Genomic DNA, 25,326 nt, shown 5'->3' on the forward strand with positions numbered 1-25,326 from the left:
TCTTAAAGAACCAGCTCTTGGTTTCATTGATTTTTGCTATTGTTTTATTCTTCTCAATTTCATTTATTTCTTCTCTGATCTTTATTATGCCCCTCCTTCTGCTGACTTTAGGCCTCATTTGTTCTTCTTTTTCCAATTTCAATAATTGTAACGTTAGACCATTTATTTGGGATTGTTCTTCCTTTTTAAAATATGCCTGGATTGCTATATATACTTTCCTCTTAAGACTGCTTTTGCTGTGTCCCACAGAAGTTGGGCCTTAGTGTTGTTGTTGTCGTTTGTTTCCATATATTGCTGGATCTCCATTTTGATTTGGTCATTGATCCATTGATTATTTAGGAGCGTGTTGTTAAGCCTCCATGTGTTTGTGAGCCTTTTTGCTTTCTTTGTACTATTTATTTCTAGTTTTATGCCTTTGTGGTCTGAAAAGTTGGTTGGTAGGATTTCCATCTTTTTGAATTTACTGAGGCTCTTTTTGTGGCCTAGTATGTGGTCTATTCTGGAGAATGTTCCATGTGCACTTGAGAAGAATGTGTATCCTGTTGCTTTTGGATGTAGAATTCTGTAGATGTCTATTGGGTCCATCTGTTCTAGTGTGTTGTTCAGTGCCTCTGTGTCCTTACTTATTTTCTGCCTGGTGGATCTATCCTTTGGGGTGAGTGGTGTGTTAAAGTCTCCTAAAATGAATGAATTGCAGTCTATTTCCCCCTTTAGTTCTGTTAGTATTTGTTTCACATATGCTGGTGCTCCTTTGTTGGGTGCATATATATGTAGAATGGTTATATCCTCTTGTTGGACTGAGCCCTTTATCATTATGTAGTGTCCTTCTTTATCTCTTGTTACTTTCTTTGTTTTGAAGTCTATTTTGTCTAATATTAGCACTGCAACCCCTGCTTTCTTCTCCCTGTTGTTTGCCTGAAATATGTTTTTACATCCCTTGACTTTTAGGCTGTGCATGTCTTTGGGTTTGAGGTAAGTTTCTTGTAAGCAGCATATAGATGGGTCTTGCTTTTTTATTCGTTCTATTACTCTGTGCCTTTTGATTGGTGCATTAAGTCCATTTACATTTAGGGTGACTATTGAGAGATATGTACTTATTGCCATTGCAGGCTTTAGATTCATGGTTACCAAAGGTTCAAGGTTAGCTTCTTTAGTATCTTACTGCCTAACTTAGCTTGTTTATTGAGCTGTTATATACACTGTCTGGAGATTCTTTTCTTCTCTTCCTTCTTATTCCTCCTCCTCCATTCTTCATATGTTGTGTGTTTTTTTCTGTGCTCTTTTTAGGAGTGCTCCCATCTAGAGCAGACCCTGTAAGATCCCCTGTAGAGGTGGTTTGTGGAAAGCAAGTTCACTCAGCTTTTGCTTGTCTGGGAATTGTTTAATCCCGCCATCATATTAAATGATAGTCGTGCTGGATACAGTATCCTTGGTTCAAGGCCCTTCTGTTTCATTGCATTAAATATATCATGCCCTTGTCTTCTGGCCTGTAGGGTTAGCCTGATGTTAGCCTGATGGGTTTTCCTTTATAGGTGACCTTTTCCTCTCTGGCTGCCTTTAAAACCCTTTCCTTGTCCTTGATCCTTGCCATTTCAATTATTATGTGTCTTGGTGTTATCCTCCTTTGATCCTTTCTGTTGGGGGTTCTGTGTATTTCCGTGGTCTGTTCGATTATTTCCTCCCCCAGTTTGGGGAAGTTTTCAGCAATTATTTCTTCAAAGAGACTTTCTATCCCTTTTCCTCTCTCTTCTTCTTCTGTTACCCCTCTAATACGGATATTGTTCCTTTTGGATTGGTTACATAATTCTCTTAGTATTGTTTTGTTCCTGGAGATCCTTTTATCTCTCTCTATGTCAGCTTCTATATGTTCCTGTTTTCTGGTTTCTATTCCTTCAATGGCCTCTTGCATCTTATCCATTCTGCTTATAAATCCTTCCAGGGTTTGTTTCACTTCTGTGATCTCCTTCCTGACACCTGTGATCTCCCTCCAGACTTCATCCCATTGCTCTTGCATTTTTCTCTGCATCTCCGTCAGCATGTTCATGATTTTTATTTTGAATTCTTTTTCAGGAAGACTGGTTAGGTCTGTCTCCTTCTCAGGTGTTGTCTCTGTGATCTTTGTCTGCCTGTAGTTTTGCCTTTTCATGGTGATAGATAGTTTGCAGAGCTGGTACGAGTGACAGCTGGAAGAGCTTTCCTTCTTGTTGGTTTGTGGCCTTCCTCTCCTAGGAGAATAGCGACCTCTAGTGGCTTTTGCTTGGCATCTGTGCACAGACAGGGCTTCTGCTTCTTGCCTGGTTGCTATGGAGTTTATCTCCACTGTACCTCTGGGCATGACCTGGCTCGGGCTGCTCCTCCAAAATGGTGGAGCCCGGTTGGAGGGGGAGAGGCTGGGAGGCTATTTATCTCCGTTAGGGGCCTCTGTGCTCCCTGTTGCCCAGGGGGTTGAGTGCCCAGAGATCCCCAGATTCCCTGCCTCTGGACTACGTATCCTGTCCTGCCCCTTTAAGACTTACAAAAAGCACTCTCCAAACCAAAACAACAACAGCAACAAGAACAACAAAAAAAATTAAATAAATAAAAAAAAGAAAAAAGGAAAAATGCCCGATTTTCTTTGTCCTCAGGCGCCGGTCTCAGGCACCCGCTCACCGGTCTTGCTGCCCTGTTTCTCTAATATTGGGGTCTTCCAAAAAGCACTCACAAAAAAAAAAAGCCGCTCCCATTTCTTTGTTCTCCCACATCGGCCTCAGGCACCTGCTCACCGGTCCTGCCGCCCTGTTTTCCCTAGTATCAAGGACCCCGCACATGCACTGTGTCTGCGCTCTGGTCCGGAATCCTGGGGCTGGGTGTTCAGTAGTCCTGGGCTCCCTAGCCCTCCTTGCTGACTCCTCTCCACCCGCTGGGAGCCAGGGGGAGGTGCGCTCGGGTCCCACCGGGCCAGGGCTTGTATCTTACCCCCTTTGCGAGGCGCTGGGTTCTCGCAGGTGTGGATGTGGTCTGGATGCTGTCCTGTCTCCTCTGGTCTCTATTTTAGGAAGAGTTGTCTTTGTTATATTTTCATAGATAAATGTGGTTTTGGGAGATTTCTGCTGCTCTACTCACACCGCCATCTTCTCCCCCTATCTTCTCATTAGATATTTTTTAAACAATTTAATTAGCAAAGGGAATGACTACTGGCTTAAGGCAAGGTAAATAAGTAACAAGTTTTAAATATGTCCTGCACATTATCTGGTACATAGCAGATCCTCAGTAAAGTGTAGCTATATGACTATTACTTATAGATGTCATGAAATATCTGACTTAAACGTTTCTTACCTTCTTAAAGGCAGGGCCCAGAGCCCAGGGCAGTAGAGACTGAGCAGGCAGGACACCTGGGGGAGGGAGAGCAGGTAGGGGTAGCTGCTGTTGCATGCCTGGAAAAGAGCTTAGTGGGGAGTGGGGCTGGGCGGCTCAGGAGGTTGCAGAGCAGAGGAGAGACAGAGTAGGGGGCTCCTGGGACTTCTACAGGGAGCCTGGAGTTGGGCTGAGGGGCTGATTGGGAAGGAAAAGGTCCTATTCCAAATCTTGTTTTAATTATAAATCGATGATAGCAAGGTCTAGTTCAGCTGAACTCCAAAATTCCCAAGTATGTCTGTTGAGCATCTACTGTGTTCAAAATGCTTGTTGGCACAGTGCAGGATAGAGTGTTGAGCGAGATATGACTTAGGTAGGAAACACACACTCTTGGGGGAGGCAGGGGTTCGGTCACAGCTAACTAGAATCCTACAATAACATGCTTTAAACAGTAATACCCAGAGGAGATGATCCTAGGTTATATTAGGAGAGATCTTCCGAAGGATGCCTCAGTAAGACAGAGCAGGGCTGGCAAAAAGGATGAAGTGGGTATAAAACCATTTTAGTGATTAAAAATACAAAAGTCAGGGAAAATACCTTCTCCGTGGGACTGTTTTGTTTTTTGGGTTTTTTTCCACTGAAGTTATATCAACAAGTTCAGGGCAACCTTTAACTGGCAATAACATGCTGGAAAAGATCATTTCACTAAGAGAGACGGCACATCTGAGGTCAGCATAGCTATCAATAATTGGTTTTTGTCTTTTCAGAAACAAAATATGCTAAAGTTCAAGAACTGGGCCTGAATAACTATCTGCGTGACTCGCCAAAGCTCAGCCTCCTCCACACTGTGCTGGCCCCTCACGCAGTGCCCTACATCCTCGGGACGCTGTCCTGACCCTCTCCAATAGGAACAATGCAAGGGCCTGTCACCTCTCAGCTCTCATGCTGCCCTTTGGGCTTTTCTGACTCTGTTCAAAACAATAATCAGAAAATAGTTTCCATTTGGACTTATCCCAGGACCTTAAATTTAAACTGTTGAAATTCAGTATTACATGCTGCCCTTGTCCCCAACTTTCTTGAAATGGAGAATTTACCTTTATGGGAAATCTGCTCCTGTTTATATGAATGGGAAAAGTCAAATCTTTAGCTAACTCTGAAAAGAAATAAATTTTTTGCTTTTAAATTAACACAAATTTTGTGTATAATACAGATATATATATATATATATATATATATATATATAATATTTTATATGTATGTATCAACAAATGTATTCTAAGAAAAGGAAGACCTAAGACACACTGACATATGGATCATGCACCTTTAAGGATGTCTCTGTTATTAAGATTCCGGGTGTCATATACTGTCTTCTACTTTCAGTTAACTGAAAATATCATAAAAAAAGAAAACAAATGAAAAGAACATGCATAAACTTTTATGGAATAAGTAAACTATCAAGTTTAAAGTGGTCATCAAGCGCTGACCGTATGTTCAAAACCACCCTGCATTTACCCATACAAGGTACAGGTCATCTCCAGCTTTACACAGAAGGTGTGTACCCAAGTTCATTGCTAGGTTATTTCCATGTGTGTGTGTATGTATGTGTGTGTGTGTGTGTGTGTGTGTGTGTTAACTCAGAACAAATTTCTTGTACATATAAACCTCTGCTTGCTATATTATGTGTTTAATAGCCTGTTGTAGGTTAGCCTAGGGTGTAGCCAACATTTATTGTTTATATTGAAAGTATTATCAACATTTCAGTTTATAGCTCAGTTGCTGCGACTCACACCCCCAACCCTTCACCCAGCCAAGAAAAGACCCAAGGACTGTGGTGGGAAGGGCAGGATGACCACCAGAAACTCTGGGCTATCTTCCATTACCGCTGAACTCAGCTCCTCGAATCCTTAGTGCAGTGGTCAGCTCTTAAGGAGAGAATGGTCCCCTTGAATTTGGGCCCTTGTATGACTTCTGGCCTGGGAATTCACCACTCCTGGTTTCGGTTGCACTGATGGCATTCTTGAGCCTCTCTTGGGCCCATGGCCTCTCCACTGGCCCTTAGAGGTACAAGAGTTCCACAGGCTGGTCATGACCAGGGCAAGAGGTGATGCTGGGCCAGCAGAACAGAACTGGCTCGCTCAGTGGCCTGGGCCACGCAGTTTTCCCATGGCTCTTTGGGATTAGGGAGACTAGGTCTGGGAGCTCTGTCCTCATCTTCCCACATCCAAACAGGGAACCCAGCACTCATTTTTTTGGATGGGAGGGAGGTTCATTCACCAACTTGAGAAGAAGGGCAGTCCACCCAAGGGACCCATCTGCCCAGCTATCCCAACAAGCATCAAAGTCCTCTTGGTCAGCTCCCAATATCTACTTCCAGGACAAATTCAGAGGCAATTGCAGGGATGGAGCGTCCAGTCACTCCTGGCTTCCTTGGGCATTCTCAGCTTTTCCTGGACAATGAGCATGTGCTGGATGACTATGGGCAGACCTTGTTTTGTGGAAGGAGCATGTCTTCCAACAGCCCTGCCATAAATGGGACTGGATTAGTCAGTTGCAGAGATTCCCTTTGGCTGGTTTCCAGAGTAGCATCTGGGCAGAGAGCTCCAGCATGTGTTCAGATTTCAGAATTGTGGGTGAGGGATAAGCACCAGTAACATAGAAAATTGAGTACCTCCTTTAGTTTCAAAAAGTACATTCAAGATTAGAATATAGACTCAGAATACCTGTGTTTAAGTTTGGAGACCTGCAAGTGAAATTATTTTCAGCCCTTCCAAAGAATGGTAGAAGGGTAAACAAGAATTGCCCAAGGTAAAACTGAGAACGAAAGTCTGGTCCTATTCCAGTAGAGGAGGATGGTGGTCAGTAGTTCAAATTCAATATTATTTTCAGGTATAATTCAGAGCAAGCTCAAATCCAGTCCAGGCAGGTACCAAAGTGTGAAAGCACCAGTTGTGGGGGGAGGGGCAATTAGGCAATTCTGAGCAATAATCAGGCTTCTGTAGGCAGTAAGAAATCTTGAATGATCAGGGGGAGTTGAGATACCAGAATGATTTACTGGAAGGTTATCCTATCCCTAAGGTTAAAAACTGGCATCGGCCTGACGAAAGGACAGACTCGCCTGCCGGCTGGGTTTAGGTGGGCCACAGGGCCGATGGAGAACCTGAACTCTGAGGCTCAGCAGCAAAGCCCGCGACAGCCTCAGAGTTTGCGAGGCAGGCCAGCCATGCACAGGAAATTGGATGAAGGCTGTCACACAGCAGTGTCACCAAGATTTAGGACTCTGTCTGTCGATGCAAGCATAAGTCACAGCCTGGCCATGGACTTTTTATAGAGCATCTCCTTTATAGTAGGAAGAAAGTGAATTAGTTAGGGCTGTTTTCATTGCAAGTGACAGAAACTCAACTCCAAAGTCTACGTGAGAAAGAAATTTATAGGCTAGATAACAGAAAAGTCCACAAGTAAAACTTCAAGAATGGATGATCCAGAGATGCAAATGTCACCCAGGATATGTCGTTCTTCTTCTCCTGCTTTTCTCTATGTTGGTTTCAATAGCTGGTTTATCATTAGCTTCAATAATTCAGACCACATGGTGATAAATGACCAACAGCACCTTCAGGCTTACTTCCGAACTTCATTCTTCTAGTTGAAAGAAAGACCCTATTCAGTAAATTCCAGAATCAAGTTTTTATTTGCCTGATTTGATCTTAGAATCATTTTTGAACCAGTCACTGTGTCTCAGGATCTTGGAAGTCTGATAAGCTGTACTTACATCACATTGGGCAGTCCCTATCCAATCACATGGATTAAGAAGGAGGAAAGAGATGGTTCTCCATGGAAAATGGGTGTACTATTATGAGAAGAAAGAGGTGTCAATGTGGACAGGTAAAAGAAAGAAAAGGAAAAAGATACCCACTTCAGGGAGTGATTAAATAATATTCTATCAGGCAGAAACGCTGGCCTAATTTTAGGTAGGGCTGAGCCTGCAGGTGACCAATGACCATTCACGTTTGGGCATTTCTAGAGCATACAGGGACCAAAAAAGTCATGATGTGGTAAAATGTAATAGCAGGTCTTATGAAGTCTTATATTTGTTTAATGTTAGAGTTTTTACTGACTGCTTTTCTCAAATAATTAAGTATTATTTAATTAAATGAGTTACTTAATAAGAGAGATATTATCTTCTCCATTACAAGATGGCAAAATTGAGACTGAAAACTTAACCAAAAAGCCCTCTTAGTAACAGATAATCTGGGTTGTTGACAGAGTTGGGGCACAAATCCAGGCTCCAAATGCATTGTTTATTTTACTCTACTACACTTACACCTGGGGAAAATATGTTTCCAAATGTTGCAGAAGATTTTGGCTCTTGCTGTATGAGGTGATAGGGAGACTCCTTCTAAATGGGACAAGGCCCTTGAAGGAATAGTTCAAAGATGACCCATTAGTCAAGATAACCACATGAATGTATATACATATGATGTTAAGCCTGTGTTTAAAATCTAATAAAAAGATAATGGCAGTATTTTAGGGGCTTTTAATTGTTAATATTTTTATGTCTCTACATTTATAAATTACACAGAAAGATAGTTATTTGGTTAAAACACTGAAAACTCTCACACAAAATTATTGAGAGAAAGAAATCAAGCCCTTACAAAAATGTAGTTTTGAGGGAAATGGGAATTTTAAAGTCATCTAGTTAATTATTAATGCAAATGACCAAACCAGTAGAAGATATTTTTATATTGGTAATAGGATGTCTAACAAAAATACAACTTTGTGTCTATACGAGACACACTGGTTTCTGCAGATTATTGAGGTGGCCATATCATCATGCTCATGTATCTGTAGACAAGTGGTCAAAATACTTTCCGCTACTGCAGAAGAGATCTAGTTAATACATAGAGGAGAGACCTTCTTGAGAAATTCCAGCCTGCATCAAATTGGCACTTGGCCAGAACAGTTCTATCTCCTGACACATTCTTAGATCCCTACCAGAACGGGACAATGAGCACGCCCATTAGGCAGGGAAGTGTTTATACTTCTGTTGTCAACTACAATAAAGCATGTAACTGAACTAAGTTCTGCATTTATTTATTATTATTATCATGAGTGTATGATGTTGCATTTGCAATTCTACAACTATACTGAAACTTTTACAACCAAATATATCATAGTAAGTACCCCAGTTTAATAAATACTTTCACATTTAAATATTGTTAAAGCTAAAGAATATTATTTAAATTATTAAGTGAGTCTGTTTGACATCACAGCTGTAAGTTGAATCCTCACTAATGAATGTGTTTGTTGTTCTTCTTTGGACTTTAGTCCCTGTCAAACAAGGCCTTAAGATAGTAGAACTTTCTAGAACAGAGCTCCTTATTGGGTTGTTCTACAACATTCAAATTAGATTCTTCCTGAGGGAAACTGTTCACTGAGGTACCCAGAAGCACCTCTGGGGCCTTCTGCCCACAATGCTTCTGCTCTGAATTCTGTACTTCCTATGAATATTCTGAGTGGCTGAGTCTTTGTTCTAAATGCCGCACTAACCACTCTCTACAATGATGACAAGGCTTTCAGCCAAGTGAAAATCATCTCTACTTTTTTGTTTGATTTGAGAACATTTCTGCATGATAATGGCTACCCTTGGGCTATGCTTCTTGCTAGAGACCTTATATATAATAGAGGTAGGCTCTTGTCTACATCATCTAACTTTTCAGGGCTCTGAAAAAATGCATAAAACTTCTACCCTGCTCTTTCTCCCAAAATCAAATCTATTGTTTGCTACCTGATTCCTAAAACTCCAGCCTTGGCTTAAACCATGATAAAGAGTTTTCAGCATAACTGCCAACCATAACTGGTAATGACAAATGGGTTCTGAGACCAAGTTCAGGTTTAGAGGGTACCTGTTTGGAGGACACTGAACTCTGCTGTAATGCTAGTACCCCTAGACAAAACAAAATAAAAACTTCCTGGAACTATTGGTAGTCTTTTGCATCTTAGTGGGAATGAGACTCCAAAAGTAAATGGAAACTGGAAGGAAGGGAATCACAGAAGATACTGGGAAGAATGAAGGGGCTCTGGTGGGCGGGGGGGCAGGGAGAGTCAGAGATCTGCACAGTTGTGGCCAGATATAACAAAATAAAACAATATGCTATCAGAATGGAATTGTTAGAGTATTTCAAGGCTGGATTTGAGGTTATTGAGGTACAATGACTGTCCATTCTTGCTGCCCTAACACTTATTATAATGTTTGGGATGTAGTGACAACTCAAAGAATGTTGGTGTTTTTAATGACTTTTTACAATAAATGAATATCCATTTTTTATACAATCAAGAAAAGCCTCCTCTCACTGACAAGAGACGATTCCCTTGACCAATGATTTTATGAATATACTTCTTTGAATCAAAGGTGGGAACAAGTGAACACTAGTTTCATGCTCTGCCTTGATGAAAACCTAGAGTGCAAAGCAACTAATCTTGGTTGAATAAGTGATGCAGATGGTCTAAGGGGTAGTAGGTGAAAATAGCAGCAACTGAGCTCATCTGAGAACATTTTCTCATTGCATCTAACATTCAAAAGAAAACTGACCATCACTTCCTTACAGAACACCCTGCCAGTAGACATACACATGCACACACCAGTTTTTAATATCATTTAGCAATTAACAAAGAGATGATCTATGCTGGGAACCTGAGGCTACAGAGGTGAGGCGAAATGCCTCTCTGGTCCTATCTAGGTCATGGCAATGCTTTTTAAACTCAAGCCCTTGTTCACCCTTCCATATTGTGGTCTTCTCAATATGCAAATCAGGAAACTCTAGAAATACTGCTCAGATGCATAATTCCAATCTACTTAGGTTTCCGTACATCTTAAAATAGCCATAATGTTGAAGGTGCTTGAAGAGATATTTAAATGGAACTGCAGAGGATTTTAGGGCACTTAATTTAAAGGGCATAGTAGAATAATTCCCATGGTAGGGAATCTCAAACCATCCACCATGGTTTTTCTGTTCCATGTTTTTGCTTCTCTCTGCTTGGTAACTGGGTCATGGTTGTTCCATTACCTGATAACATATTAAATTCCCTATCACCTTAAAGTATTCTGTAGTTTCCATTTGAGGCTATGGCATAATTAATCAGAGCCAGACTTTGTTACCCCACTTCCCCACATTTGCTATGTGGTCCTTATCTATTAATACTAGACTCCAGGAAAATATAAATAGGTCCTATGAATATCTATGGCACTGAGCAGTGGACATCTGTGGGTAAAATTGCAATATTTCCAGAATCTCTCACCTGGTCTTAGTACATCTCCATATCAATAGGTGTTTCCAAGCGGTGGAGAGAAGTAGCCATCTACATATCAATAGGTGATTGATTACAAGGGGGAGTGAGGGCATATCTGGACTGGAGAGGTTGGGTGGGGTCCTTTTGCAGCCAGGTCACAAGAGACATGCGTGAGTAGAAGTAGCCAATTGCTTGTAAGCAATAAATGGGTTTCTCCCACTTCATTTCTCCCTTTGACTGATTTCAGCGTCGAAGGTTATTTGTCCCAGGATGGGAACATATCCCCCCACCCAGGAGTTACACATCTATACGAGAACTTCTCTAGTATAAGGGGTGCACACCATGTATCATCATGTATCACCATGTATCATCACCATGTGCAAGAACCAACAAAAAGGATATAAAGTCACTGACAAACCCACCAAGACAAAATCCTCTAACTGGTTGTAAATGTAACAGAAATAGGTTTTCTCTTCTCAACTTCCTAGATAAAAAATCAGCAAACTTTTCCTATAAAGAGACAGAGAATATCTATTCTAGCTTTGTGAGTCACACAATTTCTGTCACAACTATTCAACTCTGCTGGGTAGCAGAAACGTATTTAGCAACCTCTACTCTAGACAATAATCATAATAAAACATTTGAGTGTTATATACCAGGTACATTATTTTACTTAACCTTCGTAGTAACTCTATGAAGTGGGTGCCATTATTTTCATTCCCATTTTACAGATGTAAAGATTAAGCCTCACATAGATTAAAGGAAGGTGCTATTTATCTCAGACAGCAGGAAATCGACATCATCAGGATTTGAATGTTAGTTGCTAACTCAGAGCCTGCTTTAATCCTTACTAAGTTATAAGCATTGATGTGGTGATGAGCAGGGGGTGAAGGGAAGCCAACCTGAAAGAGAATTGGGCAAGATGTTAAGATGGAAAGAGAATTTAACTGTTCTCTTATGCTTGATGCTTTTTCTTCTGAGCTGTACTTGAGATACATCATCATCTCCTTTGAGTCTGGGGGAGCCAAAAAGTCAATCATGCCTAACCTGAAATTTGTAAGCTGGTAAACTGACCTTTTCTCTGAATCATCATGTTATTTTATTACCTAGAGAGGCCATGGTGAGTAGTGGTCCCATGAAAGATAACAGGTAATATTTTCTAATGAATAGTGCTTTAGTTTATAGACTCATTTGATTCTCATAGTGACCTGTCTCTGTTCTAGTCCCATTGTGCCTTTACTTGGAAAATCTTTCTGGCAAACCCTTCTACTTTATGAAGCCTTCCCCAATGGCACCAGCCAGAATTAATGCTTCTTTTACTCGAGTCTGCCCCCATCACCTAGATGGTGTGATACTTCCTGCTGTGACCATTTATATGTCAGTCTTCCCTCCTATGCTGCCCATAAGTTCTGTGAAGGTAGGAAGCATACCTTTTCCTTCTTTTGTGTTCACAGAATTCGACATGGTTTGGTGGAGACTAAAAATGTGCTTAATTGACTTAAATTTAATTATTCTTGTAACAACTTTGGGAATTAAGGATGGTAATCCTCTTTTGCAGATAAGGAATGAGAGGATGAAAGAAAGAACTACTTGTCTTAGACATCCCACTAGAAGGTGTTTGCTAGAATCAACACGCAGTCTTTACTAGATGGCTGGCTCTTCACCGCAATGAAACTGCCCTGGAGTTTTCAAGTTCCTGTGGTAATGGTTTCCAATGGCTCTAATGTGCAGAAATTACAAAAGCTGAAACTTGAGCACTTGTAACCTTTGAGAAATGGTTGTGTATGACATTTCTCATAGCAACAAGCATTGTCTTTACATATTAATAATAACAATCAAGATATTCTTTGGAGCAGTGATCGATACATAAATCCATTCAAGAGATGCTTGAACTCTTCTTAAATTTGCTGCAAATTTGTAAACACAAACCTCTTTTTTTATTGAGATATAATTTAGATATAATAACATTTTTTTAGTGTTTAGTTCAATGAGTTTCAGCAATTGTACATATTCTTTGTAAATATGTAACTGCCTATGAATCCAAATTTGTGGATGTGTACAGAATATGTATGGCATATCTGAGACAGAAAGGAATAGAGGCAGGCACAAAGAGACCAAGAAAGACAAGTGTGTGGAATTGCTCACCAATTCTGACATGGTAAATGGTCAAAGAAACAGCAAAATAAATGCCAAGCCACCTAAAAAGCTTTCTTAGAAAAAAGGTTAGAGATTGCTGAGTGATTTGGGACATATGCATGGGAAGGAAAAGCTGGAGTTTCTGAGATCAAAAGCAAGTTCCTTTCTTTGACAACTTCACACACACACACAAAGATAAAAACATTGTTACCAAGGAAAAAGCAAACTGTTGACAACCACACTCCTGAAAAATAACCAGTCAGAAGGAAATAACCATCAGAATGGCCTCAAGAGCAAGTCTGACATTCCAGAGGCTAAAATCATTTCTGTTCACGTTGATAGAGAGATATGTTGAGAAGCAGCACATCCAGACTGAATTTGTTGTCTAATACATGGCCGTATGGGGTAGAGGGTTTTCTTTCTTCCAGTTTTTTAAACATACATACACATACGCTTCAACAACAACTACAACTTTTAAGTCTTTAATTCAACTGAACATGTCAAAGAAGAATAAATCATGTTTCCATATTTCATATCTCTAGTAACCAGACTGAGTTAATAAAACATTGGTTCTAAGGAATATTCCAGGAACATTGGTTACAGATTATATTATAGGATCTAGAAGTGTTTTATGACTCAGGGTCTCCTTATCTTATCTGGATTGCAAATTCCCTGAGTTGGCATGGCTTTCCTATCACCAAGATAGTCCTTACATACCACTCACTCAATGATTCCTTACATCAGGAATATAACTCAGTGTAAAATATAAAATCAGTAGTGTCTAGAACAGCAATACTGAATCGGATTAGTTTTCTGAGGTCTTTAAACAGAGTACCATCTAACCAAAGAAAGGCTATAAGTCAAGTTGTACTCTTTCCACAGCTGTTTCCATTTTGCACATATGCCTGCTGTGCAAGGCTCTGGAGGCAGATTGCCTGGGCTTAGATCCTGATTCTACAACTCCATTGGCTACATGATTTCTGGTAAATTACTTAATCTCTCTGTGCTAATTTGCTCACCTGAAAAGTAAGGAAAACAGTATCTATTCCATAGAAATACTGTGAGGAATAAATGAATAATATCCATTCACTTATTTAACAAATGTTTCTTGAACATCAAGCATATGCCAGGCAATGTTTTAAGCTCCAGGGAAAATAGCAGTGAACAAAACAGACAATAGTATTTGCCCCCATGAAAGTTACTTTCCAGCCAGAGGAAAAGGCAATAAACAAGTACACAAGGGCATAAAAAATGCCAGATGGTAGAAAAAGAAGAGATGGCATTACAAGAGAAAAGAAAAACAGAGTAAAGGAAATAGAAGTTGAGGATTACTGTTTGGAGTACCCTGGAACAGCCTCACTGAAGTGACATTTGACACTTGGAATAATATCTGACACATAAGAAAGCATTAGTGTTGTCATTTTTATCACTATTAATTATTGCCATATTTACCAAATTTGTCTATGACAAACTCCCAAGGGAACTGATGAATGGTACATTTCTGCCAGGGAGACTCTATCTGTTACAAAATGCAACCCTAACTGTCACTATTTGCTTTGGCAACCTACAGGCTGGGCTTTCTCCTCCTCACATCCAATTTCTGCCATGTCCTGGCATCCTTGACATCTATGCATGAAGGTCATCTTCTCACTTGCTCAAGCTGGGGGTATGTAGTATACCAACATATCACCTGATATGTTTTTCTTCCTAGGAGTTATGTCTCATGTAATTATAGTCTTACATTATTTATTTTTACTTATTTTAGTCTGTTTCCTCACTGGACTGTCCTTTCCAGGAGGGCAGGGACGGTATCTGTCTTATTTATTTCTCTAAACTCTCCCCTGCTCCATCCTGGCCTAGGAAATGCACGCTTGTGTGGTTAGAGGCCTCCACTGAACTGTTCCTATGATCAGGCACAGGCAGGTGGCAGGGTTCCTGCCTCTTGGGCATCTGTATCATGTATCTCTTCTCGCATTTCCATTCAACACAATTGAATGGAACTTCCCAACATTTTAATTGTAGACAAATATCAAAGCTTATCTATAAGACGGTCTTTGAAGGAACAGATAATAACTGTCCAGAGTAAAGAACCAAGCTTACTATTCTAGGGAAACAAAAAGAAAATCTCCCAAGGGGTAATGTAGCCTGGTATTTAGATCTTCTTGGCATAACCTTATTTATAGTCACTATTCTGAACCAGCCATAAGGATCCTGACAGGACAAATCACCACAAATTCTTAATTTATGATCTATGGAGAAAAGAGACCATCACATTCAGATCTTACTAACCATAAGAGTCACAGAGATGGTAAGTAGCACATTGTGTGTAAGTGTGCGCATGCACACAGAGGAAAGGGCTTGGGGCAAATTAAAGCTGATCTGAACTGGTTAGGTTTGAGGGGCAAAACTTGTGTGTTTTGATTTATCTCTACAAAGCAGGGTTGCTAGGGAGCAATAATAACCATATCATTATCTCCTAGGTTATCACAATACACATCACAGAAGTGATAAGAAGAGGAGATCCAACACTGAACAGAACAGAGGCAGGGAACAATTTCAGAATATGGTCTGGCTCACCCTGAGTGGCAGTGAAATGACTCAGCAGGGCCAGGAAATGAGCAAAGTATAGTCCAGCTAAGGTGTCTGGTTTATAGATCATCTATCTCCCTTGCCTTCCCTTCCCCAACCTACATTTTCTTAATAATACACCTTTGTCATTCTCCATCAGTGGATAGGCAGCAAGTAGAAGTAAACTGTAAGATTTAGCTGCCAACTGTTACTCCAAGTGAATGATGGAATGGCATAAGCTTGGCTGTTGGGTTACTTATCTGTTTACTTAGATACAGTTTTCACTTTTCCAAGCAGCTTTTGCTTTACTCCTGGTGCCACCCTCTAATGCAACAGATCAGTTAGAACAAATCATCCAAAGCTCTCTTTTCCTCACTTTTAGTACAGTGGGCAAAGGAAGGTTGCTCAAGGGAAGGCAAGCTATGGGTCTGCATTAAGCTTAGGCCGTTCCAAGGAAGAAGACAATTCAAGGGTGAAAAGGTGAAGGAGAGGGTAAAGAAAATAACCAGGGCTCAGGAATTGACGCCACTAAGAAATTAATGGGAATGAACATCATGGGCTCTGTCTGAAGCAGGGGCCCAGGCCACCAGACAGGTTGACACCAGCAAGGAGAGTCGACTGTTAATGGTCTGATCATGGTTTCTTTATATAAAGCAAGTGAGGATCACAACGCTTTATATCAAAGCTGCCAAATTAAAAGAGGAAGTCTCTGGAGAGGAGCCAACCCGGAAGTGGGTGGGTGGGAGACGGGTAGGAAGGAGAAGGAACCAAGTCATTGGCTGTGTTTCTGGAATGAGATGAGATGTCTGTCTCCCCCGTGCCATAGGGGACATGGCCACGACATGATTGATTTCACATCCTGTAAAGAAGCATTTAAAAAGAAGCCTGGCTGGTTTTGAAATATGAGGCTATGGTGTGGCTGACTGTACATCTTTGGCTATTTTTTCTGCAAGGCAATTATACTAAGTGCTTAACATCAAACCAGAAAGGAAAAAGGAAGGCACTGTGTTTTCAGTGGGAAGGTTGAGGAGGGGGTCTGAAGTGTCTCCCCTGCCATATACAAACACGGTGCATATAGAAAATGAGTCCTATATGTCCCGAGTTCTGACTACACTGGCAAGGGAACACATAAAGGCCCAAGAGTATGAAGTGATAATACTTGGGTCAACAATTGCATGTTACAAATGCTAAAGGTGAGTGAAACTTGCCAAGCGTTAATGGAACTGCTGGAAATAGAGACAACTGGGCACCTGCTGCACGCCGCCTGACCTGGGCCACACTGCCTGAGCTGGGGCCAAGCAAGCTGTCCCCCTCTTTTCTTCCTTCCCATTGAGTCAAAATAAAGGTTGTTCCTAAATGTTTTTTAGAACCTGGCCTGACCCCAGAGCAATCAACCAATGTCTGAAGGCATGCTGGGCATCCGATGCCAGGGAAGAATCCCAAAGAAGCAAATTCCCAAGGGCTTCCTAAGCTCTCACTCCCATCCGTCCCCAGGCTGGTGGCATCCCACCACAGAACGGTCAGCAGAACAATCATAGAAACAGAGTTCCTAGAATATTTTGTGGAATCTGTGTAAAGCGCTGATGGTGAAGGAAATACACAAGCAAATATCCAAAGCCAGGGCTGTCAGCTCACCTGCAAGTAAGAAATACCACCTAATCTATAGGAAGCCTTCCTATATACTTGTAAAACTGATTAAATAATTCTTCCCTTCAAACAACATCAAATAAGAGAGCCACCAGGGTGAGTAGGGAATCACCACAGAAAAAAATCTATACAGAGAAATACATTTATTTAAAACAGGTTCAAGGAAGGAGCCTAATGGTACACAATAATCCCTTTGTATTTTTCTAACATTTTTATGGACATTTTCAAAAATACTGAAAAGTGAAGAGAATAACAGGATGAAGCTTGTTGTACCCATCATTCAGCTTCAACAAATACCAACACAGACTATTCTAAGCTTATCAGGGGCGCCCCCACCCCACCTCTTTTTTCCTGGGATACTGAAAGAAAAATCCCAGACATTTTACCATTTCACCCATAAATATTTCAGAATGTTTTCATAAGAGATTATTTCATTTGTACTTTTTATATGAATTTCTATCTGAAATACTGAGAATTTAAAGAGGAAAATTAGGAGAGAAGGGCCTTAGGGAGACAAAAAGAGAGTTTCTGGCATTCATTCCTGCCTACCTGCTTTACCAGAGTTGGGATGGACCAACATTTGCCTAGATTCCGTAAGACACCCATAGAATTTCTAAGAAAGTCCCTTTTTGTTGCTTTAGCCAGAACTTACTATACCGGTGCAGCAAAACAACTTTACTGTAGATCCCTCTAGAAGGATAACGTGGCCCAGAGATGCCAGCAGCACCAAAGTATCATAGTGATGGAAATGTTATGGCGCAAACCTTGTCTCACTCACTGCTGTCTCCCCAGCACCTAGCATAGTGTCCATTCATTACCTATTTGTTGAATAAATTAAATTTTTGTCTTCCCAGTAGAAGGAAGATTTTGGAATCTGCCCATCACAGAGCAAGTCTTAGTGTCTTACTAGAAACATGGATTTTGGCTTTGATGAGTAAGTAGGTCACTTAACCTCTTTGGACCTCAATTTCCTCATCTGTAAATTGGGGATTATAAATCTAGCCAACTTTAAAGACGTATTGTGAGGCTCAAATGAGGTCATGCTATATGAAAGTGCTTTGCAAACTGTAAATTGTTGCAAATGAAAAGTGCTATTATCTTTTCTAGCTGGGGATTCCATTCTGCCTATCTCAGCTTTTTGGCCAGAGAAACCTGTAGGGCAAAAGTGGATGAGAACTTCCTTCTTTATAATTTTTTTTTTCTGTTCCCCTTCTAAGCACTTCTTTTAAGCTTGGTGTCTACTTTGAAGACTCTGTTTCCTAGATTAAATGATGAGAAGCCTAAGAACTAAAAATACCCTATCTTTTTTTCTAAAATTTATTGCTTCTTATTAGGTATCAAGACAACTCTTGTCCATATTGTCTGGTCCACACGTCCCTCTGATAACCAATGGAGTGAAGGCAGCAGCTTGATCCCTTTATATCACCCCCCCTTGGAAGATTCACTCCCTCATTCCACTGGATAGAGGGGTCTGTAGAAAGGCAGAGAGGCAGCAGAGCAGGAGAAGCAAGTGGCTGGCAGTCTCAGCAAGGCTTCAGACTCAGCTATCCCACCTGGGAGGCCCCAGGCTACAAAGAAGCAAATAGGCTGTCCCAGTACCTGGATCATGAAACAGCTCGACCTTGCCCATTACCTGAAGAGCCCAGCACTTACAGAACATTGCTGCATTGTTCTGTACCCTCAGGTTCCCCACGGCAGGCCACCCAGGGGCCTTGCCAGCAAGCACACAGCTATGAGCACCTACAGTCGTGCATCTGACCAAGTAACACTGGGACATCATCTCATAACGCCACTACCCAAGGAAATAAGTGGTGCAGCGGGGAGTGGGGTTACATCATCATATTATTGTTAGTCACTTATCAGATGATTATTAATTATTCTTCAATTAAAGGCTTGCACTCTTTACAAGCATGAGCTCATCAGCCCTCACAATGCCCAAAGGAGGTCAAGAACCGGGAGACGGCTGATTTGCTCATGAAAGCAGCTGACTTGAGTTTCAGAAATCCTCTGATCATTTTTTTCCTCTGTGTCTCACTGGCCACTTCCCTTGAGGGCCTCCAATTTCCCCCATGTATAGTGAACACACATGCTTCCCCCACCGCTGACCGGACACTATAAAAGGGGCAAGGATCAAATTTTCATTTCTCAACCGTTGCATGCAAAAAAAAAAAAAAATGCATAAGAAGAAACAATTAATGCCCAGGGGTTCCAAGGAAGTCAGCTGCTCTTAAGATAAATACGCCCAGGGAGGCAACGTCAGTCACCGTTAACCCCGCGCATTTCAATGAGGCCCTGTGCTCTCCTAGGTTGGTTTCTAGGCCAGGCAGGTGGGTGGAGCTGGGCTTTGCTAATCAGGAAGTCTTTATGTTCCCGGAGGTCAGAGAGCAGGGCCAGCAGAGCGCCAGTAAATGGTGAGTGGGTGCTGGAACCTTTCAGAAGGGTCTGAGCCTCAGAGGTGCTCGGCCCAGGGCCAGGCAGCCACAGGCTTGTCACCTCTGTGGGATGCAGGTCCCACCCCCCACGACAGCATTGCTGCCCTGTACACCCAGCGCTTCTCCACCCCAAAGCTCCCAGTAGCCCTGCAGCACTGTCAACACCCAGTCAAACCCGGAGCCAGAGGAACCACGTCCCTGTAGAATCCGGGTCATTTAGAGCAACTGCAGAGTTTGGGGTTGGTTGGTGTTTTATATATATATATATATTTTCTTTCTTTTTTAAGGAAGAGGTTGGAATGGAATCTCTTGCAGTCAGGGGAAGGTACCAAGTTCCTTAGTGGGCCAGATGCCCTTTCCCACAGCTGCCCACCCCCAGCCTTTACTGCAAGCTAGTAAAACCCAAAAGGAGTGAGAAAGAGAGCAGATACCTGAGGCCAACGCGTCTTATCTTGAAAGAGATCAGCATTCTGGTTAGGGGGAAGGTTTACTAATTAAAAGGTCCTGGAAAGAAGTAAATAAATAAATGCCCAGTTAGTTAGCCTGTGACTGGCTGGGGGCGAGGCAGGAGAGTCCTAGGGCTCTGTTCTGTGAAGGGCCAGGGCTTTGCAGAAGCATTTTGAGTAAAAGGAGTGAGGGCTTTACCCTCTCACCCCTCCTTACACTAGCCTTACCCAATGAGGCATGTAGTGATCTAATCTGAAAGAGATAAAGCCCAATTTCCTCAGCTCGGGAGTTGATAAACACCACGTCAACGTCCAGCTCTGTTCACAGGACGATAATTAAACCTCTCAGGAATCCAACCAGTATGGCGTTCAAAAGGACAAGGACAAACTCATATTTCTCAATGCCATTCTGGGCAGCTGTAAGCACCTGTCACCTTGGTGGAATTGAACCCAGCAGAATTAGCATTGCCATCATCCACATCTTTATGGGTTCAGCTAGACCATATAAGCACATGACCAGTCCAACTGGCATTTAACTCGTTGATCATTAGTCCCAAACAATGCCAGTAATTTAGAATTCTGTAGGGAGACAATATTGAGCAAAAATAAATACTAACAAATTTTTTCACTAGTCGAGGAAGGGTCTAAAATTCTACAAATTTTATAATCCCACACCGAGATATGGTTCCTTCTTTATTGAAAAAACACACAGCAAGATATTCTCTAACATCATTGTAATTTATTAGCTCTACAGAGCAAGTACTGTTCTTTGGAGTAATTTGGAAATAGTACAATAATGTGTGTATGTGTGTGTGTGTGTGTGCATGGTCAGAGGAAGCACAGCCAAAGAAAAAAATACATGTGGCCATAATGTCAACACTAGAGGTTTCTCAGAGTTATAACCCCATGAGAAGTGGGCAAAATGGGGTGGAGATGGGAGACATCCCCCCAGGGAAGTCAGCCATACCCCAGTAAGCTCCTCTGAGAACATACATGCCAGCAGAAATGGGACAATTCTCTATCTGAAACAGAGTTCATCCTGGCTGGAACAGAAAATACGGCTGTGGACATCTGGTGGTTCTTTTCTCTTCTGCAATAGGGGGATATATTTGTGCTTCTTAGTAGAAATAAGAGAAAGACAGAGTCCTGCAGAGACCTCAGTGGGAGGTCTCATTTTTTTTTTTGAAGCCCAAGAACTTGTCTTATTTTTTAAATTTTATTTTGGTATCATTAATCTACAATTACATGAAGGACATTATGTTTACTAGACTCCCCTCTTCACCAAGTCCCCCCTCCACATCCCCGTTCACAGTCACTGTCCATCAACATAGTAAGATGCTGTAAAATCACTACTTGTCTTCTCTGTGTTGCACAGCCCTCCCTGTGCCTCCCCCCACACTATACATGCTAATCATAATGCCCCCTTTCTTTTTTTCCCACCCTTATCCCTCCCTTCCCACCCGTCCTCCCCAGTCCCTTTCCCTTTGGTAACAGTCCATTCTTGGGTCAAGAACCTGTCTTTTTAAGTGAACATTTTAATTAGGGCTCAATTATATAAAACATAAATATAAATATATTTTAAACATTTATTTTTTTATTATTTACTTATCAATCAATAAAACAGCAAGATAAGTTTGATGGACATAAATGTCTGAAGTTAGTAATATGCTCTACTTCATATCAATCCCTGTATCCAAATTATTTATTTTAATTGTCTTTGGTTAAGTTTTGGCCTTTTAAAAAAATCTTTAATGTGTTTCAAAGCCAGTAGAAAATCCTAATTTGCATAGAGAAGTAGATGCAAAAGGAAAGTATGGTTTTTTTAACAGCTCTCTTTCAATCATTGCTTACCCTTCAAATGAACTAAAAACTTGGGCAAGAAGTCGAAGAGATTTTAGTGTCAAACTTAATCACAACAATATTTAACAGTGGCTTGCATTTCTTATCATGATATGTAAGTCAGCAACACACACCCCAACCTTAAGTAAGTGCTAAAATATCTCAATAAATTCTGATGCTTTGACATGTAGTGATACATGTGCCAAGGTTATGGGCCTCAACCTTGTTTGATCTTTAATTGAGCTCTATGATAATGACACAATTTTTTCTTGAGCAGAGTTTTTTACTTGGCCTACTTTTTTAAAAAGCCTGTGCAAAACTATCAACTTTTTCAATCAGTGTCATTTATGAACTGAATGCTTTTTATTATAGTTTTTTAAATAATTAAAATATATTTAAAGCAAACATTTGAATCAAACATTTGTAAAAATCCTAAAGAAACTTCCAATAAATCTATATGTCCTGACAGATGGAGTTTGGATTTTGGCAGAAAATGAGGAGAGATATATGAATGGTAAAAGAAAGAAAGGGCCAGATTCTAAAGGGCCTTATATTAAAAAGTTTGAATTAGAGTCTGAGAATTGTGAACAAGAGAGTAACATTATTAGCCAGGTCTGCTCTGTAGAGAGACCACACTGGCTACAGTGTGGAAAATAATGCATTTGGGTGTGGGTCAAGGGGAGGGAAGAAGGGAGACAGACTGATCAGTTAGGAGATGCTGTGGTAACCCAGGCAAGTAATGATGGTGGCCAGAACTAAAATCATAGCACTGTGGAAAAAAACAGAGGTGTAAATTTAACAGTTATTAAGAAGGCAGAGTAGACAGGACTCAGTCATGTATCAGATGGAGGTCAGGGACTGAGGGACAGAGCAAAAAAGTGATGCTAAATTCTCTGGCAAGGGCAGTGAAGTGGATGGGTTTCTACCCCCAAGGCAGGATATTCAGAAGGAAATTGGGACAGGTGTGGAGAAAAGAGAGGCTGAGCCCAGACTTGCTGAGTTTGAGATTCAAGTCAGTAAGTAGTCATAGAGGCCCTGCAACACTTGCGCTAAAATAAGTGGAGTCCAGTGCACAAAGACAGTAAGCTGCAGATCTCCCCTTTTTATTCAAGTTATAAATCATGACCTAAGGTTTTAACCTGATATGGTGAAATAAAAAGCTTTATTAGTCAAGGAGGTTATGATGAATGTACACAGTAACCCAGTTATAAGGCCGAGGGGCCAGTGCTTTCACGGTGGGACATATCTCAGGAAAAATAAGAGAAGGTATCTGAGGAAGGTTCATAAGCCTTAAAAGATGGATATAATTTGGTTTTCTGGGGCTGAGAAAGAAGAAAGACAATCCAAGTAGGAACAACAGCATAAGTGGAACCCCACACACACAAAAAAAAAAAAGAAAGAAAGAAAAGATGTGACATGTGCAGGGAACTAGAATAATTCAGTTTGTTTGGCTTTGGGTAAATGAGTAATGATAAGGAAGGCCGGAAAGGTGACTAGAACGGATCAAGGAAAGCCCCGACTGCCATGCTTTATCTTACGGGAACTTTCCTGAACCTGTGGGGACCCATTAAGGCTCTGGCAGGGGACAGCATGAGGTCAGGGGTTCCTTCACTTCTAAGGTACGGTTGGCTTCCTTCACTTCTAAGGCCACAGACTCACTGTGGGCCTGCCAGGAAAGAAATGTCACCTATTTCCCCATTGATCTCCCCAGGTAAATGTCTCTGTTAGTACCAAGGGGAATACCAGTGGCAACTGAAAAAGCATTGCAGTGGGGCCATGTGGATGAAGTCGTTGTGTCTGAGTCACAAATTCTGCTCTTTAACTTACTGTGGAATCTTTGTGGTGTGGGGGTGGGTTAATTGGCAGAAATTAGGGAAGTAACTAGTACTCCATCTTGATTTGGGGAGCTTGTACAGAGATTTAAGAAACTCTTATTTTACTTTCGGGTTTGTGCCTCACTCATGTACTTTAAAAAAGTATCCTGATGTAATAAGGTGAAGTCCACATCCTGTGTCAGTGGTCCCAAGAATGCCTAACGTGGTTTTGTCATCAGAATATAAAAATTGAACTTTCTTCCCCATATAAGTAGACTGTGGTTTGATAAATTCTGTGAATGTATAGCATGGCAAAAGAAAAGTAAAACATTCAGTGCAAGCGACTATTAATGCCATCTTACTTCTAACCACTGCCAATGGAAAAACCATGAGAAATGTGTCTGAAAAGGCCAAGATTTTCCAAATCAAGAAGTTTCTCCAGACATTTAATTTTGTTTATTTTCAGTCTGATTACCTCAGACTATGACATACCTAGTACATATATCTATGGTTAGTTATACACACAAATACATGTACTGCATGTTAGGAAGGTTTCTGTTTAGAAACAGTTCATTTAAATGTACTTAAAATTTTTCAGATGATAAAAGGTCCTATCCTATTTGAGATCACTCCTAAAACATCTGGAAGCTTGCATGGATGACTGAACAATCCTAAATTAGTAGTCCTAACCAAATGTATATACATTGGAGAAGGAAACTGAGAAGCAAATTGGTAAGAATTATCAATCAGAGACACCCAGTTAGAAATGATCACTGTCAAGAGAGTTGGCATGGAGAAGTAGAAGACCAAAAGGCCTTTTTCAAGCTAAGCCAAGTTGGAGGGAGCAGTAGATAGGTTTTTCCCGTAAGAAGTTTAATCTTCTCGAACAAGTTACAAATCATGACCTAAGGTTCTAACCTGATAATGGTGGAATAAAAAGCTTTAATTGCTCTAGAATTCCAAAATGCTAGAGACAAAGATCAAAATTTATGTCTGAAGACTTTGACTCAAATATATGAGTCAGGTAAGCTAACCAGCTAGGTCTCATATAGAGCCACAGTTAGATTAAGCAATGGTAATTAACTATTAATGTTCAATTCTAAAGGTAGCAGATTGCACCTAGATGTCTGTTTTTATTTTTTTATATCATGCTCTAAATTGCTTTTTTCTTTTCATGCAAGGTTAACAATTAGTGAATTGATGACGGCAGCTACCTGAATTGCAGACATGGTTCTTGGAAAGTATATAACATCCAAAGGATTTTTTAAACTGAAACTCATAAAATTGACCACAAATGTCAAGCAGATATTTGCAACTTTTTGCTTGAATTACATAGTTTGATCCTGCCTTTCAATGAATGAAATCTTATGTTTTATTTATTCATAAATATGGGAAGTCAGTCATCAAAATTCTTTCTTCACTGATCTGTTTCTTTTCCAACCTCACATTATCAAGGGTTTTTGGAGGTTTTTTTATTTGTCAATTATAGAGGTAATACATTCTCTTTTTATAAAATCCTAATAATCAGATAAACCAGAAATCATCTGACTTACCCAACCCTAACTCTGTACTTCAGAATCCCTTCCATTATTATCAATCTGATGTGTTTCATTCAACATCTTTTTCCAATATGTTTGCAAAATATGTTTGCATGTATATGAATAAATAGCTATTTTAATTTTCTAACAGAAATATTATTATACTGCATGCATTTTTCTATTTGTTTTTTTTTAACTTATTAAATATCTTGGAGATTTTTCCTTACCAATAGGTAGAGATTAACTTCATCTTTTTCCTGTATGATCTTTTTCACTTCACCTTTTAACT

The 25,326-nt window shown here is 40.6% G+C and overlaps 1 long non-coding RNA gene across 1 annotated transcript; it reads right to left on the reverse strand.

The window, feature by feature from the left end:
- Positions 1–2,777: 2,777 nt before the first annotated feature.
- LOC140843378 (uncharacterized) lies at positions 2,778–19,984 on the reverse strand. The gene is made up of 3 exons (XR_012121072.1): positions 19,832–19,984; positions 3,316–3,371; positions 2,778–3,025 (listed from the first exon to the last, which is right to left on the reverse strand). It is a non-coding gene; the product is annotated as an uncharacterized lncRNA (long non-coding RNA).
- Positions 19,985–25,326: the final 5,342 nt, after the last annotated feature.

This window comes from Manis javanica, chromosome 9, assembly GCF_040802235.1.
Source record: "Manis javanica isolate MJ-LG chromosome 9, MJ_LKY, whole genome shotgun sequence".
NCBI classification, from domain to species: Eukaryota; Metazoa; Chordata; class Mammalia; order Pholidota; family Manidae; genus Manis; species Manis javanica.